We start from the raw sequence: 20,695 nt of genomic DNA, 5'->3' as shown, positions 1-20,695 counted from the left end.
GGGTCACAGTGGGCCACATATAGTTGACCCACGACCCACTGACCTACTCGGAAAACTTGACCCACTTGACCCACCGACCCACTGACCCACTCCATCTCTGCATTCCACCATTTCATTCATTTGTCATCATCATCACTATTTCCTTTAGCCTACACGGTATAATCGTGTGACGTAAAACTCAAGGATTTAATTTCATTCCTATAGTAGTGACATTTCCTGTTATATATTGAGAAAGTATAGAACTCGCTTAGATTGGAGATGTGAAATTCTTAAATAAAAAATAATGGATTTAGTGTTTCCGAATAATCCATTTCTAAGGTGTGAAAAAGGAAACATTTTTATAATTGGGACATTTAACGATAGAAGGTTTTGAGGAAATCTCCAATACGTGTAGCACACCAAAAGGAGGCAACGCAGCAAACGGAAGCAGAAACAGATGGGCTGATTATTTTGTAAGCGACATAGGTAGAGTTCCATGACAAGATAACTTTGTTTAAGTTGTTCTTTATGTAAGAAAACATTCAGTTGTTATCTCTAGAATAGCAACGACGTTCACAATATTATCAATTGCACGAGAAACAAAAATATTTCTGTTACATCTCGAGCATACTTTTTTATTTTTTAACCACATAAGTACCCTGATATTCAACAATTTTCGTGTTAACTCTATTTTTTTTTAAATTTAGTACACTAATAAATAAAGACAACAATTGTCAGCCGAAAAACGATGTTTTTTTTTCTTTTCTGTTATGCTATTATGTTGATGGTTGTTTTGGACTTCAGCGTCCCTTTTGAGCACAGAAGCTATATAATACGTGACCTCCACCCAAGAGCGCCCATGTTGTGGTTTTCAAGGGGGGGGGGGCAAATATAATCGACTTTTCAAATATAGTTTCATTTTTTGCTGCAACTAATGTAAAAATTCTATTGGGTTTTCCATATTCCCAAGTACAATTTCCTCTTGGGGGGGGGCGAACGCCCCACCTTGCCCCCCCGATGGGCGCCCTTGCCTTGACCTAAAGTATAATGCAACGTACTCCCATGCGCAAAAAAAAATTGCGCGTATACTGTAACTCACGATTTTTCTCAATTATTTCATTTTCCTTATGTTTATGGGTAAAATTCAGTTATTAGTATGTGGAGATAATAGAAAGCAATCCATCTAAGGAGATATTTCCAAAAAATATAATAAAATAATAAAAATATAAGCAAAAAACAAAATTATGTTCGGTTTTGTGTATACTGGCAATAATGTTTTCGAGGGAATTTTTGGAGCAGCACAGCACGATTGTAGAGGGAATTACAGAATTGGTAACAGAACAGGGGAAGAATTGAATCAAGGAACAGGAAATTGGAGCAAAATATTGCATTTATTGGCTTAAATCTAGAGTGTAAATTGTCTGCCAAATATAAATTAGCTTCTGTAACCAAGATGTTGTACGGAAATATATAAACAAAGAGAAAAACTGTTGTCTTAAGTTTGGAAGTGACATGCTCTATAGCCATGAGCGTTTATTTCTTAAGAAAAAGATAGACAACAAAAGAAAGTCTGTGTGGTCAAGTGGGTAGAGTGACGGATTAGTAATTCTTATACTGTTTTGACCCCAGATCGAATCCCATCCGATCCTGTTCAATTTTTTTTCTTTACTAAACATTGTAGAAAGTGTATAATTTTTATGTTAATAAGAACCGAAACAATATAATAATGAAATAACTTTTTGTTTTTCTGATGACGTATTTATTAAGTATTAGCTTACTATTTATTACTAATAGCGATTGTTTTTAGCTTATGGTATAGTATGCTTAATCATTCCCTCTCCGCTTTTTTTTTAACACAGCAGAAGTAACTTCAAACTTCAACTCACTGCGAGTGTGTCTGTAAAAAACAAAACAAGCGCGACCTGCAGCTTTATACACAGCGTGACGAACACAATCACAGCCATAGCTCGTTGTCTGTTCTAGTGTTTCTGTGTGTGTGTGTTCCTTTTTAGAGTATTGACTCTCTCTCTCTCTCTCTCCTTTAGTTTCATATCAAGAAGTGCAACAAATGCAAGTCTGTGTAAAAAAAATCAAGAATGCTTTTTTTAAACAAAACTAAATTTTACAGCTCTCTTTGTGAATAACACGAATGCTTCCGACGAATTATACAGTAGCGTGAAAAACTGATAATAAAATGATCTAACATGCATAAGCTTCTTTTTCTAGCGTGACAACACATTAAACATAACAGATTAAATTTTTGGGATTACAAATTATCACATTACGCGTCGGTGTAGGCCTACCGGTATTCATTTTCACATTCGAGCGACGAAAGAAGAAAGTGTGGTTATAGTTATAAAAACTGAATACCAGATTTCAATGAATTCAAGTTACATGGCTCCTACATATCGAAAAAATGATTTTTCGATGTCTGTCCATCTATTCGTCTCTCGGTTCGTCACGCTTTTACACGCACTGAAATAGAGGCCATACTGTTCAACGTATCTGGACCGAATTCTAGACATAACGTTTTAATAACATACTATCTTTCGAATTTTATGTCCTTCGACATCTAAAAGTAAGGGTAATTTACTGAAGGATTAAAATTTAAAACAATTCAATTTTCTGAAGTAAAAAACCTGTGACGATTTTATTTACTTTTTATAAATATATATTTTATTAACGAATCTCCACCGCATATGAATAATTTTTCTGAAAAAATATATATGGTGTAATTTACCGTATGGTATGCGTTCTTTTTGCAGAATTTTCTGAACCACATTTCATAAATAAACGTATCATTAATAACCTAACAAACAACTCGTTCGAAGGAGTAGCCTAATCTTAGGGTGAGCCATTAACGCCTCAGGCAATTTTGTTCATATTTCGTAAAGAAATGTTTCATTAATAAACTAACATACAGCATAAATCGTTTATTCCGATAACATACAGAAGAAGTGGTTTTCTCAAGGGTTGAATTTTTTTGGACAATTTTCTCAGTAATAACTGAGACAAATTTGTTCTAATTTCAGTAAAATATTTTCTGTAATAATCTTACAATATGGTATAACTCGCTTGTTCCGAAAAGAAAAATCCAAAAGAGATACTTTGACAGTGAATTTTTTCCCGACGATTTGCTTAAAAATTACTCAATATACTGTCAAAATTACAGATAGAAGAGTTTACCTTTGGGGGTAAGCTTTTCCCGATGACCTTCCTAAAAAACACTCAGAAGATGTTTGTTGTTCATATTTTATAAACACATGTGACATAAATAACCTAGCTATATGGTATAATTCCCTCATCCGGAAAAACTAGAAATGGTATATTACTTTTGACAGTAAGTTTTACCCTGCGATTTTCTCAAGATCGACTCAGACGATTGTGTTCGTATTTCATAAATAAATGTTTTACGAAAACACTAACAATATAGCATAGCTCGTTTGTCCTGAAAAGATCCACAAGGGATAATTTATTCTTGGGGGTGACTTTTTTCATGATTTTCTCAGAAATTACTCAGACGCTTTTGCTTATAGTTCAAATACAATTATATCCTTAATAATTCTAATATATGGATCAAGTTATTTCTAACGAAAATATGACCAATGGGTACTTTACTTTTGGGCCTGAAGTTTCTTCTAGCAAAGTTTTCCAAAACATTATTTTATTCGCAATTTCCCAAATAAATGTTTCAATAATAGTTACAGCCTAACATAAGTCAGTGTAAAAAATTCGAGCGAGAAAGTACAGTGCGTTTGCTCCGTATCCTTTCTTAAATATATTTTTTAATGTTACACCTAATCACAATTTTCCGAACAAAATCGAAACTTCTTTTTAAATGTGCCTTGTTGTAGTCAAATGGTTCAAGTGCATTGGTTCTGGATTTGATTTCCAGTGAGAGCTAGTGTATTTTCATCCAAGAGATGTGACACGTCGGTGCAAAGAAAAAAAGTGTTTAAATAAGACTAACCAAGCTAATCAACAAAAGAAATAATACAATGTTACGAAATTATCGTAGAAACGTTGTTAATATTAGGTAGTTGCGACTGAAATGTCCAAACGATGATTGTCAATTCCAAAGGCCTTTGTTTTCGTCCGGCGGGAGCTCATGTGGTTCGGATTCTACGTTAATCAGTAGGTCCACGTCTCATATAGCCTCGCTGCTGAAAGGGACGTTAAACTCAAAATCACATCACACATCTTTGTTTTCGCCTTTGTTTTAAATGTCTCTGTTCATGAGCTCCTTAGTGGCTAAGCGGTTAGCGTACGCGCCTTTGGCGTGGAAGACCCGGCTTCGATTCCCGGCGAGAGCTCACGTGCTTCGGAGTCCACGTTAATAAGAAGGCCGACGTCTCATATAGCTTCGTTGCTGAGCGAGACATTAAACTCAAACTCAATGTCTTTGTTCATAAATGTCTTTGTGTATGGTTTTGCATATACGTGGCATGGACATTAAATTTTGATTTCTACGCCATATGTATCTAATTACATACACAGCTATAGAACGAACACAACAAACTTGGAATATCTACATTGTTTGCGTATGGAAAATAATCACGCTCTACTGTACAGGAGAGCCGTGTGTATGGAATTCCATACACATGGCAATCAACGTAATAAGAAATGTATAATAATAAGAATTATTATTATTATTATTATTATTATTATTATTATTATTATTATTATTAATAATAATAATAATAATAATAATAATAATAATAATAATAATAATAATAATAATAATAATAATAAACAGAAAACGATACGATCACTTACATAATTTATAAATATGAGTTAACATTTAATAAGCATATAACTGCAATGGAATTAAGTTGTTTCTCTCTCTCCCTGAACGCAACAGCCCTTATTGTGCTAAGGCATAGAACTTGTGGCACTCACGATTTGGGGCGGTGTGTGGTCACAACTTCGGATCCCTTTGTTGTTAGTCCTAGCTTTCTAGACGGATGCAGTTATTCCCGGTAGAATATACAAGCAAATAGATTTTGTATTACTATTAAAGTAAATAATTATACTCATTCCCTCAATGTGATACTTGTGGTTGCTTAAACGTATACAGACAGCTGATCCATGGAAGAATCGTTGATAATAATAATAATAATAATAATAATAATAATAATAATAATAATAATAATAATAATAATAATAATAATAATAATAATGATAATAATAAATAACAGAAGCTCGACAAATATTCTTGCAAATAATAGGAAAAAGTTTGCGTCACACAGTTCACTTTGCTGGACACACCAGTGTGCCGCGTTATACCGATTGTGGCACACTGGAATATAGGGTATGTTTTTTTTTATTATTATTTTTTTCCAACTATTCCAACTGCTTCAATTGAAATGGATCTATAATAATAAGAGAGTGAATTTAGTCTTCTTACCCTTCGATTTAGAAATAAGGTTCGCGAGAATTTCATAAAAGAATAATATACTCAGAATTGTATATAGTAGTTTGTTTTATTCGAAATTACATACTTCCTGCAACTGCTTTTTTGATTGAAATGATTTGAAATGAAATCTTTGAGTTTTACGTCCCACGTTATGCCGGATAGGCTAAAGGAGACAGTGATGATAAGAAATGAATGAAATGATCGAGTGAAGAAAGTGGGATAAAACGGGAGAACCTCGAGAAAACCCACGCACAGTGTTTGTCAAGCACAAGGTTCACTTGGCGCGAGCATAGATCGTACCAAGGACTCCATGCACCAGAGGTGAACGCTCTACCACTGAAACACCGTGGGCTCTGAAATTACTTAAAGGAGAAAGGGACTACTTTATGAAAACTTGATGACGAACACATTTGTTAAAAAATACCAGCTTTTCGTGAAATATAGCTTATAGACAGGGGCGGATTAAGGCTTTTGGGACCTAGAACCGACTGTTTTAAGGGGGCCCTATGTTAAGAATAGTTCAGTGCATAAATTTTCTTTTCTGCCTTCCACAGCCTCATAGGCTTATGGAACTACCGAGAACTATGCTGTAATATTTGAATGTGCTCCAAGTTTAGAATAATTAGTTTAGTTAAATTCATTATTAACAATTAAATAATTGCATTCATTATTAACAGGTAAATACTGCTGATACAAAGACTTAAATCTAGCAATACCGCGAGCGTAACGAGCGGGAAAAAAAATAGCATCGGTCTGAAGCCTATAATATAATAAGTTGATTACTATATTTTAGTATTAAACAGAGGGATTTTAAAGGGCCCCCTGAGCTTGGGGCCCCGAAGCCTGGGCTCCATTGGCTCCGCCCTTAACCCACTAATGCCTATAGATTATAAATTAAAGGGGACGGACCGGGTCCGTTCTAAAAATTCCGGCCCGTGCAGACCTCTAGCCCCTGTGTATATGTTATCTTTGAAAATACAGTAGAGTTCCGCTTATCTGACATGAAACAGGCAGGCAGAACGCCGGATAATATGGATGTATTAAGGAAAGACCTATTAAAAGCCAAACTATGATATAATTTTACATATTACGCATCTAATTATTATGTTTTGCAAGAAACAAATACAATGCATTGACTCAGTGACGTATGCAGCGTGAGGTCCTGGAAGCTGTCCCTTACCAAACCTCAAGCACTTTTTAATAAACCTACTTTTTTCCTTTTGAGGTTCTTTTATGTCAGATTACTTTGAGTCAGTGTCCAAACTATGCACAATGCGTTGTTGTTATAATTCTAACAAGTAACACTTCCCAAGTGTAACACTCCGATTTTGATAAAATTTGGCAGGTAGATACTACACATAAAATAAGCAAATAAGTGCTTCTTTATTTTTTGCTGAAAAACGGTTTTAGGGGGCAAAAACCCTCACCCAAAATTTTGAAAGTTGACGCCCGAAAGGCAAAAACAAGTGGACCAAAGTGAACGAAATTGTGAACAGATATTGCGGACATAAAATTAGGAAATACGTGTTTTGTATTTTCCTGGAAAAAACGGTTAGGTGGGGCACAGACCCCTCCAAACCTTTGATCATGAAATATCAAAAGTGCTAATAACAGTATGCCAGAAGTGCCTAAATTTACACGAAGAATTGGAACAAAACTTTGTGTTAGTACAATAAGCAAAAAAAAAAAAAAAAAAAAAACAAATACGGCTTTTTTATTTCCTGCGAAAAAACGGTTTTAGGGGGCAAAAGGTCCCACCCAGAATTTTGAAATTGGACGCAAGAAAGGCAAGAAGAAATGGACCGAACTGAATGAAATTGTTCACAAATGTTGTAGAGGTAAGATGGGGGAATACGTGCTTCGTATTTTCCTGAAAAGAAAAAAAAATTGTTGAGTGGACCGAGGCGTTGAGTGTCGGAAGGAGAGGACCGAAGCGAATGAAATTGTCTGTAGATATTGGATATGAAAAATAAAGCCTCTCGTGTTTCACAAGCGTCTCCATCAGATTTCTTCAAATTTGGCAGATCAACAACAAGCACAAACAGTTAGCGTATTTTGTAGTATATCACGAGGCAACTTTAACCCTTATAATGTTTTTCCGCATAAACAAAAACACGTGCCGATTAATTTCATGTTTGTTGTTGATGTGCCAAAATTGATAGGGACATCTTAAAAACACGAAAGTCCTTATTTTACATACAGTCTATACAATATCTACACACAATTTCATTTGCTTCAGTCCATTCCTTCCTGCACTTTTACGGTAATATTTACTTTTTTTTTTTTTGGAGGGGCTCTAGGCCCCAACACTGTTTTGTCGTACAAATTAAAACGCATTTCATTTATTGTTTTGCAAATTGTCCCTATATGAAGTTTCGTTGCAATTCTCCATACTCTTTAAGAACTTCTGATGTATACTTATTTGCACTTTTAATATTTCGTAATCAACAGCTTAGAAGATCCGTTCCCCACTCAACCGCTTTTTTTCCCAGGAAAATACGAAACACAATTACCTCAATTTACGTCTAGAATATCTATGCATGATTTCAAAATTTTGGGTGGGGAATTCTGCCCCCTAAAACCATTTTTTCGCAGAAAATAAACCCGTATTCGTTTGTTTTTTTGCGTATTGTCCCTACACAATGTGTCGTTCAAATTCTTCATGTCCTTTAAGCACTTCTGACATACTATTATTAGCACTTTTGATATTTCACGATCAAAGTTTTGGAGGGGTCTGTGTCCCACCCAAACTTTTTTTTTAGGAAAATACGGAACCCGTATTCCCTCATTTTTCCTCTGCAATATCTTTGCACAATTTCATTCATTTCGGTTCACTTCTTCTTGCCTTTTGGGCGTCAACTTTCAAAATTTTGGATGGGGGCTTTTGTCCCCTAAAGCCATTTTTCCGCAGAAAATAAAAAAAAAAACAGGTATTCGTTTAGTTTTTGCGTATTGTCCATACACAAAGTGTCGTTGGAATTCTTCGTCCTTTACACACATCAGACATATTGTTACTAGCACTTTTGATATTTCATGATCAAAGGTTTGGAGGGGTCTGTGCCCCACCTAAAACCGTTTTGCCCCCTAAAACTGTTTTTCCGCAGAAAATAAAAAAAAACATGTATTCGTTTATTTTATGTGTAGTATCTGCCTGTCAAATTTTATCAAAATCGGAGTGTTACACTTAGGAAGTGTTACTTGTAAGAATAATGCCATTGATACCAGGTGGAATTAAAGAACACTTTTAAATGGGATTACAATTTCGTTTCCGTTCTGTTTATAACATTACTGTATTAGAACGATACACTCATTGCCATTTGCTATTTTTGTTATGTGATATACGTAGCAGACAGTTTTCCTTACATGTCTCTAGAAAATATTTTTTTGATTTCGTTTGTGTTAGAATGCAGTTTGACCGGTTCATAAATGAAAAGTAAGAAATGTTTAAGAGAAATACATAACTGTTGCATTATTATTATTATTATTATTATTATTATTATTATTATTATTATTATTATTATTATTATTATTATTATTATTATTATTATTATTATTATTGATATTTTTGAAACATTAGAATTACGTGCTTACGAGCTTTCGTTTCGGGCCCCCCCGAAAAGTAAAGCTGGATATGTGCCTGCACTGAATGATAGACGTATGAGTCAAGGTATAGACGGGCATGCTAAGCGATCGAGTCCGGAGCATCAAAAACAGACTAAGACCACAACTTGCAGTTTTTCTTGCCGATTGATGCTGCTTTTTACCTGCTATGATATGTCGGATAATAATGTGAAATAAACGAAGGTCAAGACCATGGCGTATTGGTGTTTCATGCACCTAGACCTGTAAAATATTTGTGCCGAAAACATCTTTCACCCACTAGCTAAATTTGTGGGTATGATCGCACATCTTGCCTTATAAAGTATAGTCTTATAAAGAATATATATAGCATGCTAAAAACCTAAAGACCAAATTCAATGATTTTCTATAGTTTTCTTTTTTAATAACGGGAAACTTGTTTATTTCATCACGATAAATCACGTTTGATACTAAGATGTCTGTTTCTGTCTATATATATTTTTCATACTTTATTGGAGACAAATTTGTTTTTTTTTTTTTTTTTTTTTTTCAAGAAAAGAGGATGATAAAAGAAGCTATATAACAGCATAAACTGAAAGCAATGGCTATTACTAATAGTAGATCTACACTAATTCTAAATAAATACGTCATCAGAGGAAACAAAAAATTATTTCTTTATTGTATTGTTTCAGTTTTTATTAACATACAAATTATACACTTCTATAATGTTTCGTAAAAAAAAAATTGAACAGGATCGGATGAGATTCGATCTGGGGTCAGAACAGTATAAGAATTACTAATCCGTCACTCTACCCACTTGACCACACAGACTTGCTTTTGTTACCTATCTTTTTCTTAAGAAATAAACGCTCATGGCTATAGAGCATGTCACTTCCAAACTTAAGACAACAGTTTTTCTCTTTGTTTATATATTTCCGTACAACATCTTGGTTACAGAAGCTAATTTATATTTGGCAGACAATTTACACTCTAGATTTAAGCCAATAAATGCAATATTTTGCTCCAATTTCCTGTTCCTTGATTCAATTCTTCCCCTGTTCTGTTACCAATTCTGTAATTCCCTCTACAATCGTGCTGTGCTGCTCCAAAAATTCCCTCGAAAACATTATTGCCAGTATACACAAAACCGAACATAATTTTGTTTTTTGCTTATATTTTTATTATTTTATTATATTTTTTGGAAATATCTCCTTAGATGGATTGCTTTCTATTATCTCCATATACTAATAACTGAATTTTACCCATAAACATAAGGAAAATGAAATAATTGAGAAAAATCGTGAGTTACAGTATATGCGAATTTTTTTTGCGCATGGGAGTACATTATAAACAGTCGGTTCATTCCGGAGTGAGTGACAAGAAATCTCATCAAAGAAACTGCATTAACAATACAGGCTTTTTCTCCAGGCGTATTTGTTGTCTATTGTTATCACAGAAAAGTATTCATAGCCTCTCTGCTGGAAAGGGACGCTAAACGAAAATCAAATGTAAACACTACATGAATATTAGATTTTTACATTGAAAAGTAATAATAATACATACCAATCAAGGTCCGTCGCATACCAATGCTGTTTTTTTCTTCTTCTGTTTTTTCATTAAATTTCTCACATAAGGCTTCACACACCTTATTCCATGCATCCCGTTTATTATTTCTATCTCTTATACATTTCGCACTTTAAATTCCATATCTCGTGATATTTTTGTATTTCGTTAATGAATAGTTCTTCATTCAGTTCTTCGCTTTCCATTTCTGCGGGCGCGGGAAAGTCTGCACGTGTGGCTTGCCTCATTGCCAGCAATGGTTTTCCGACCCGCAACACCTGTGCGGACTCGCTGCGAGCCAGCAGTCCCCGCAACTCAATTTTTGCCCGCTGCGTCGTGCGGGAAAGTCTGCACGTGTGGCATGAATGATATGAACCAATGTATTTCCGGCTCGCGCGGGTCCGCAACAGACTTTTCTGCACGTCTGAACCGAGGCTAAAACTCGGTTCAGACGTGCAGAAAAGTCTGTTGCGGGCCCGCAGCAGACTCTTGCGGGCGTCACTGAGCAACCAGTTCAGACGTGCAGAAAAGTCTGCTGCGGGCCCGCAGCAGACTCGTGCGGGCGTCTCAGCCCAACCACTTCACATAGACATAGAAAACAGCTCATTTTATTTTCAGCTGCAGTTAAATAAAGATAGAAATTGAAAGAAGAAAACGTGCTGTTTTTGTATACTTAGCCAGTAAAATCCTAAGGAAGAAACAGAGACGATACTGGGTTCGTCCGTACGTAAGCTCACGACTGCTTAAAGGTGAATTTTCTTCCATGTTTATCGACTTGCGCAATGACGAAGAAAAGTTCTTTAATTATTTTCGCATGAGCATCACTTCATGTGATGAACTCTTATCGAAAATAAGTGATAAAATTAAAGCAGAAGATACTTTCATGAGACTAGCGATACCACCAATTGAAATGTTGGCTGTTACATTAATGAGTTGATTTTGAGTTTAACGTTCCGTTCAGCAGCGAGGCTATATGAGACGTGGTCCTACTGATTAACGTGGAATCCGAACCATATGAAGTCCCGACGGGAATTGAACCCGCGCCTCCCACGCCAAAGGCGTGTACGCTAACCGCTTGGCCACGGAGGAGCTCTGGCTGTTACATTAAGGTAAGTTAATTATGTTAACTAATTATCATTTGTACGAGCACAGAAAGTTAAACATTCGGAGACCTATTCATTGATATTTTCAAATGTTATTAGCGGCCACTGGCATAGTTTAACAATTGCGTGACTAATTTCGATTTTTTGACATAGTTGGTGGCTTTAAATTAAAAATTAGACATTTTTTAGACTTCCCGAATATCCCGCTCAAGAGGGGGCGTTTCAATAATAGTAAAATTTCCCTTTATTTATTCAAAAATTACCGAATGTGAGAATTCGTTTCAATTAGAGATATAAAATTCGCCATGTAAACTCATAATAAAAATAATGGAGCACAGGTTTCAGCGTCTTTGAAAATTTTCTCTTGAAGGGAAGATGGGGGATTTCTATAGTAGTGGGGTCCGGTGGCTCAGTGATAGAGTGTCCACCTCTGGTTCGATCCCAGCTTGCGTCAAGTGGGCTTTGTGGTGCGAGAAGCACCATTGTACGTGAGTTTTCTCGGGGTTCTCCCGTTTCCTTCCACTTTATTCATTGCACCATTTCATTCATTTATCATCATCATTTCCTTTAGCCTACCCGGTATAAGCGTGCGACGTAAAACTCAAGGATTTCATTTCATTCCTATAGTAGTGACATTTCCCGTTATATATTGAGAAAGCGTTCAATGAGGACTCGCTTAGATTGGAGATGTGAAATTCTTAATGTAAACTCTTAAATAAAAATAATGGATTTAGTGTTTCCGAATAATCCATTTCTAAGGTGAGAAAAAGGAAACATTTTTATAATTGTGACATTTAACGATAGAAGGTTTTGAGGAAATCCCCAATACGTGTAGCACACCACAAGGAGGCAATGCAGCAAACGGAAGCAGAAACAGATGGGTTGATTATTTTGTAAGCGACAGAGGTAGAGTTCTATGGCAAGATAACTTTGTTTAGGTTGTTCTTTATGTAAGAAAACATTCAGTTGTTATCTCTAGAATAGCAACGACGTGCACAATATTATGAATTGTACGAGAAACACAAATATTTCTGTTACATATCGAGCATGCTTTTTATTTTTTAACCACATGAGTGCCCTGATGTTCAACAATTTTCGTGTTAACTCTATTTAAAAAAAAAAATAGTACATTAACAAATAAAGACAACAATCGTCAGCCGAAAAACGATGTTTTTTCTTTCTTTTCTGTTCTGCTATTATGTTGATGGTTGTTTTGGACTTCAGCGTCCTTTTTGAGCACAGAGGTTATATAATACGTGACCTTGACCTAAAGTATAATGCAACGTACGTTATAAACAGTCGGTTCATTCCGGAGTGAGTGACAAGAAATCTTATCAAAGAAACTGTATTAACAATAAAGGCTTGTTCTCCAAGCGTATTTGTTTATTGTTATCACAAAAAAGTATTCATAGCCTCGCTGCTGGAAAGGGACGCTCGACGAAAATCAAGTGTAAATACTACATGAATATTAGATTTTTACATTGAAAAGTAATAATAATACATGCATACCAATGCTGTTTTTTCTTCTTCGGTTTTTACATTAAATTTCTCACATAAGGTTTCACACACCTTATTCCATGCATCTTGTTTTATTATTATTATTATTATTATTATTATTATTATTATTATTATTATTATTATTATTATTATTATTATTTCTATCTCTATACATTTCGCACTTTAAATTCCATATCTCGTGATACTTTTGTATTTCGTTAATGAATAGTTCTTCATTCAGTTCTTCGCTTTCCATTTCTGCGGGCGCGGGAAAGTCTGCACGTGTGGCTTGCCTCATTGCCAGCAATGGTTTTCCGACCCGCAACACCTGTGAGGACTCGCTGCGAGCCAGCAGTCCCCGCAACTCAATTTTCGCCCGCTGTGCGCCCGCAGCAGAGTCGTGCGGGAAAGTCTGCACGTGTGGCATGAATGATAAGAACCAATGTATTTCCGGCTCGCGCGGGTCCGCAACAGAGTTTTCTGTTGCGGGCCCGCAACAGACTTTTCTGCACGTCTGAACCGAGACTAAAGCCAACTTATTGCGAGCTGGAATTGAAACAGGGACCGCATGCACCAGAAGTGAACGCTCTCCCACTGAGCCACCGTGCTCCCACAAATGTTGTAAGGTACAACTCCAATTTTTAGATTACAAACCTGTTTTTATTAACAAATTTAACTTTAACTGAAGTCACAGGAAATTACAATTTTAGACTAATGCAAATTGTAATTAACAGAAATTGTAACCAGGGTTGTCAACTTTTCTTAAGAAAAAAAAATCGGACGGGACAATCAGTGCTGGAGCCCCCTTCCCCCACTCTCCGGAGACGACTACACGTACGGCAAGTCGTTGAAAACAATGTAAATAATCAGCTGAATAACACGAACTTAATGCGCACTTTTTTTTTTATTTTCCCATCCACTGCTCATAAGCAATATAGATATAAGCAATATATGCAACAAATTCAAACCAAAACAACTGCAATTTATTTATTATAAACAAAGTTTAGAGAGAAAACTGTAGAGATTTTTATAACAAATGAGTGCATAACATTGTTAACGAATTACTGACAGAAAGTGTTACTAAAATCAAGTCTTATTCTTTGACTATCATCATAAAACAAATTCAAACAAAAACAATTGTAATTTATTTAAAATAAACAATGTTTAAAAAGAAAACTATATAGAAAATTTGGTTTTTATCACAAAGAAATAAGTTATAGTTAGCGTGGCGGCCACCTGCTGAAGTGAGCTCCAGTATTACTGCCACTGCGGTAGCATTCGCTTTTATGTAGAGGCTGCAAAAAACAATAATTTTAGCGCTTCATGGAATATACTATCATCATAATTGACTGGATCAACTCAAACAATTAGGGAATAACTATAAATTAAAGACGAGCTGCTAACTACTTTTTCATGAGTCAAACTAAAACACAAATTTGTTAAATTGATTCTATACATAAAACTGCGGGTGTAAAAGAATGGCCCAGTAAAATATTAATTAACTTTGAAAATCAATAAATCGGGACAATATGCGTCCCGACGAGTGTCCGGTCGGGACGCGGGGCAAATGAGTCAGAAATCGGTACGGTCCCGACAGAATCGGGACGGTTGGCAACCCTGGATGTAACATACAAAGAAATGGAATTCAAATGGAAAATAAAAATAATATTTAGATTAAATAAAAGCAACTACTATTAATGGGCGATTCTCTGGCAAGTGGTCCATTGTTAGTAAATTTTCAAAATTAATTTGAAACTATGATGTTTATGTTTTTCTATTAAGAAATAGTGTAACTATATACTGAGACATTTAAAATCTTTTTGAAAAATATATTTACTAGGTTTTGACCACATAAACTTTATCTGTTCTACACCACGCTCAATGCTGTTTACATATCCCAATTTTCAAATAACTTTCAAACTAAATTCTAAATCTGTAATTATATGAACAATAGCAAAAAATATGAAGTGAGCCTTTGGCAAAAATTTGATAATTTTGTTTTAATTAATGTTTGATTCTGGTAGGCAAAAATCGTAGTTTTCTCATGTCATGTTTCGCTGTCCCGTGCGTAACGGAAAACGTATTTTTCGTGTTTCTTTTGTAATTGTAGAAGATAAAGTATTGAAACTTTTGGTCCAAAGTAGAATTATTATTAGCCTGTTAGTGGTACTTATTAAATTTGTTTATTATCACCCTTATTTATTTTATGCGTTATCGAAATGTTGTCCCGTGCGTAACGTTACGCACGGGACATTTACAGATTTATGCAAGAAAGTGAATAAAATCAAGTTATTCAGGTTTCAATACGTGTTTATTGTTATTGAGATTAAACAATGAAGAATAAACTTTTATATTAACTCAAAGAAACATAAATTTGCTGAGAGAAACTAAATCAAATATAACTAAACATAACTACCAAAATAGTTTACGTTAAGTTACATAGAAACATTTACCACGTAGCTTAAAAACGAATTATCATGATAAATCACATTTTTTTTTCTTTTTATTACAAAGGTAGGTATCTAAGTTGGTTCGACAGTCTTGTTGGGGACGAATGGATTCTCTTCAACACTCTTTAAGTTCTTTACAAAAACGGCTATTCGTTCTGGAATTTTATAGTATATTCTTTTACCCTTTATCCGCAAATTTGGTGCTTTAAGTATATTTAAAACTTGACCAAATGAGTTCATCAATACAAAACTTCGTACAACTGCTGTCTATGTATTTCGGATTTATTACTCTAATGTCCTCATCTTCTTCTACATCACTTTCAGACACATACATACTGATATTTAATCCTATTTCTGGAAGAACCACAATCAAATTTCACTAGGAAAATTACACCTGGTCTAATATTGTCCATTCTGACCTCGACAGTTGGAAGGTTGGAATATCATTATGAACATAGTCTTCAAAGTTGTATTCTGAATTAATGTCGCTCTCATCATTTGATGAATATATCATTCTGTACACTGGTACTCTTTTCGTTTTTCTTCAACCAATCTAACTTGAATTACCTTGTTCTTCACATTTTAGAGTGTTTTCCTCTTCTAAATAGCAAACAATGCGGAATGAGTTTCGCAAAAGAAACGTGAGAGTAAAAAAGTTAATCTTTTAACTTGTCTATAACGCTGCATCCTCACTTTATTTTTCTGTCTCACCTTGTTCATATGTTTAAGTGTATATTTTCTAGCCATTTCAGCGCCACTCATTGCTTTTGTTGATTGATTCAGTTCATCACTGACAATATTACTTGGAACAGAGTTACTTGCCTGTGAATCCATATTACTTATTTAAAAAAACTCACCCTAAAGCAAATCTTCACTATGAAGTAACAAACAATCATACCAAATAACCAAAAACCAACTCTTTCCCTTCAATTCACTTTCCCACATTTCACCTGACAATGGCAACGGTCAAACGACTAAACGTTTAGTAGGCAGCACAAAGGATCGACAGCTCAACAATTGTACAGCTTACGTGGTTTGAACGCCTCCAATCAGCGCTCAGACAAATACCTCAAAGACATGGTAATAACATTAAGCGAGTTGCCTAGCAAAGTTCGACTTTGATACTTTGGAATGTAATTTAATTCATTTAAATTAAATTATGGATGCAATTTTTTATGCTTGTTAATGTCCAGATGTTAATCTTAAAATATCAATCTCTTTAGTAAGGATATTACATAAGAATAGTCTTAGAACAACCAAACAATTGCATGGTTACTTTTCTGTCCCGTGCGTAACGTCCCATGCGTAACGGTGAGTCGAAAAAGAAAACATAATGGGAAACTAATTAAATTATATTTTTCAATTTAAAAATATAATGCACAGTAAGAAGAATGATTGTAGAACATAAGTGATGGCATACAAAATGAAAATGCTGTCATAAATCGCAGAGAATGACCAATGAAACTGAGGTTGTCAAATGAGCTTTTTGTCTGAGTCCCGTGCGTAACGCTTAATTTTGGCTTATAACTCAAAGTTGAAATTGTTTTGAGTGTTTCATTTTACTTAACTATGCGCTAATAATTTTCCTTCTAATTTTCCTTCTAATTTCATGCTTTTTATTTTATTTGAAAATACATTTGTTTAAAAAAGCAGTTTTTGTGTACAAATGTCCCGTGCGTAACGCTGAGAATCGCCCTAATACGTGTGTAATTTCTGTGTTGTAAAATAGGGTTTGACTTTGCGTTTCTGTATAGTAGTATGTTAGGTAATAAACATTATTAAGAACTACTATACTATATATATTGTAGTTTGCTTTAAAATATCAAAGTCTAGTTGCTTGCATTGATGTGCGAGTATTTCCCATCCCTGTTAAAAGTATATAGGTTACATAAAAATGAAAGTGATAATATTTGTGACTTAATAACTCTTGAACAACCGATCGATCTCGTTCAAATTTTCAACACAGACGAAGTTCGGGCATAGAACAGTGACACTTCCAATGCCGTTTAAATCCAAATTCAGCCTTCATTATAACTCCTAAAGGGGGATGGTGACATGTAAATATAATTTAAAATGATCAATATTAGTATCGAATTCATAGTTTTTGGGGTCCGTGAATTGATTGGTCCCAGTTTTGGTACCCTTTATGTCCAATATGAAACATACTCTCCCCGTGTGAAACACGGGCATTTTGCTAGTAATATTATAAAACTTCATTTGGGTTATTGCATTTATGTAAATAATTACTAATCAATTAGTATTTTACCTGTATAAATACTACATAGAATAAAGCATAACACATTTTTATTACGATAATGCATACTGCATTTTCTATTGCGATTCTTAATTTGAATTGTTTACAGTACGATTGCATTGGTACTCGCAAAATTGTATCTAAGCTTATACTAATATAAATATAAGGAATATCATAGGTCCCCCCTTAGTCTGCAAACTCAACTCCTCTCTATTGACCTAGTCATGCCTTTGATACGTGTGGTTCAAGATTCGAAATTTTGAGAGCCTAATTCTTTAGAATACGTCCTTCAATCATAGTGACATAATAAAATCTCAGCTTGAGACAGGTAGTAACTATGTTTCGAAATTAATTTCAAACAGTTTCCTCACGATGCTATAACAAACAACAGACAACGTCTTTTAAGAAAAATGTATAGAAAATGACCCATTAAATAAACCTGAAACCGCGAAACACGTGTTCCCTTATCTTGAATGTTTTATTTATTTATTTATTTATTTATTTAAGCTGAGTTTCATATTCCTACCTTGACGGGTTCGTAAGACACTGAATTTTTTACATAATATTTGAAACCCTTCTACACCCTTAGATTATCTCCTTTAATTAAAGAAACATGATTAAGAAAAATAGCCCAAGATAATTAGATCTACCAATTATGTCCAAAATTTTACTTTATGTCCCAAAGTGTTCAACCATTTGCCCGAGATAAGGCCACAGACAATATCGATTTCAACGTGAAAAGAATTATAGAAATCCTCCTCTCCTCCCCTTAAAACAGAAATTTTCAATAAAATTGAGACACATGTCTACATTTTTTAAAATGAGGAGTTTATACACCCGAGTTTCATCTTCCTAATTTGATGGGCTCATGAAATAGTTTTTTTTTTTTTTTTACATAAATTTTTGAACCCTCGTAACTCCTTAAAATGCCCCTTTAATTAAAATAATATGATAAAAACTCAGTACAAGGTATATAAATTTGTATGTTCAAAAATTCATTACAAACTGTTCAATCGTTTCCCCATGATACGATCACAAACAACCGGCAACATCGCTCTCAACGTAAACAAAGAAATTACAGAAACTGCTCCCTTTTCCCAGTGAAAGGGAATTCTCAAAAGCAAGGATATGGGTCCGTTTATTCAGTAAAGATTTTACATTCCATGTTTTATATTCCTAAATTTACACATCGTAAGACCCTAAATTATTTTTTAAAAATATAGGCCACCGCTACCCCCTTACGAAACTCATTTTAATCATTTTTACATTATAAAAACCGAGTTCATGGTAGGTGATAACTGTATATAAAAATCATCTTAAATGGTTCAACTGTTTTCCCGTGATGCGATCACAAACAAGATTCTTCTCATTTTTTTTATTTAATAGAGTTATTGTATCAATAATATAATACTAACAGAATGCCCGTTTTTCGCACGAGGAGAATAGTTTCATTTTGAACATAAAGGGCACCAAAACTACGAACCAGAAAACGATGAATTCGACATTGATATCTTTCATTTTCAATTATTTTTACATGTTACCATCTTCTCTTAGAAGTACTAATGGGGGCTGAATTTGGATTTAAACAGCATCGGAAGTGTCACTGTTCATCTCAGCAACACCGAAAACTTTGGATTCGATATTAAAATCGGTCATCGACCGATATTTTTTTCTATTAGCATCGAATCCATAGTTTTCGGAGTTGCTGAGATGAACAGTCACACTTCCGCAGCCATATACATATACCTATCTCTCTCTCTCTCTCTCTCTTTCTCTCTCTCTCTCTCTCTCTCTCTCTCTCTCTCTCCTAAGTTGCACCATCAAAGTGAAATGATAAAACCCATACCAGGCCCGAACCTCATTAATGTTGTACATGTTTAAAATTATTAAGAATTTATTTGAATTATATATTCTCATTTTAACATATTCCTCCTTAAGAATTGCGTAATACATACCTTTATTTAACACAAATTGTGCCCAATTGACTCACACACAAATGCAGAACGACTACTTACTTATTCTTATCAGTACTGCGAATGCACTGTGCACATTTTGTTCTTCTCACAAACGATAGCCAATTATCTACGTGCGATTACAAGAGCAGATAAGAGGGAAAAGATAAGAACCGGCTCTTCCTGGCTTTTACTTACTTGACTGACTCCCCTATTCTGCAAATTCGATTTTAATTGATAGTTAAAATTTGAAGAAATTTGCTTTACGCTTTACATGTCAAATATCATTGTGAGTACAATTGTTAAATCAATGTGCTAAACGTTTGGTACTGTTTTTGATTTATTCATGCCAGATGTACGCATATATATGGCAACACACTTGCTAAACTCGACTAAGGAGCAGTGTTGCCAGCGGATTTCAACTATATGTATCCCAAACATAAAAATGAATTATTTCGAACTATACAATTTTACTAATCACACACACACACACACTCACACACACACACACACACACACACACACATATATATATATATATATATATATATATATATATATATATATATATATATATATATATATATATATATATATATATATACTATGTCAGATGTCAGGGTTGGTCACTTCTTCCATTCATTTGCTAATTTTGTGTTATCTGGGACCCATGAATTTAGGAACTTTCTATTGTAACTTCACTTACTTTTTATGTTAATATGGATAATGCAGTAACATAATTAACCTTCCGACGTTCACGTTTACACAGCTCCATACAGCTATTAGGTTGGGCATTAACTTAGACAGAAACACGGTCAGTGATACTGCTGCAGCACAAAGTCAACAAAAGACTGGTGTTGTCAGATCTTGAGGTTAAAATCTACTAAAACAAGAATTGAGCT

At 34.6% G+C, this 20,695-nt stretch overlaps 1 pseudogene across 2 annotated transcripts in view; it reads right to left on the bottom strand.

Annotated features, from left to right (window-relative positions):
• The window catches only part of LOC145672759 (ADP-ribosylarginine hydrolase CG2909 pseudogene), a 52,936-nt pseudogene extending 32,992 nt beyond the window's left edge, over positions 1 to 19,944 (bottom strand). The window contains exon 1 of one of the 2 annotated variants that reach the window (XR_014128640.1): positions 19,857 to 19,944. The product of XR_014128640.1 is annotated as an ADP-ribosylarginine hydrolase CG2909 pseudogene, transcript variant X2 (transcript). Of the gene's footprint in view, positions 1 to 19,796 lie in introns of both variants that reach the window. The other variant, XR_014128639.1, reaches the window with a different exon arrangement.
• Between the last annotated feature and the right edge of the window lie 751 nt (positions 19,945 to 20,695).

The sequence above is a fragment of the Thermobia domestica genome, chromosome 16 (genome assembly GCF_964235325.1).
Source record: "Thermobia domestica chromosome 16, izTheDome1.hap1.1, whole genome shotgun sequence".
NCBI classification, from domain to species: Eukaryota; Metazoa; Arthropoda; class Insecta; order Zygentoma; family Lepismatidae; genus Thermobia; species Thermobia domestica.
The sequence above is the reverse complement of the archived record's forward strand: the minus strand, read 5'-3'. Positions and strand labels throughout refer to the sequence as shown.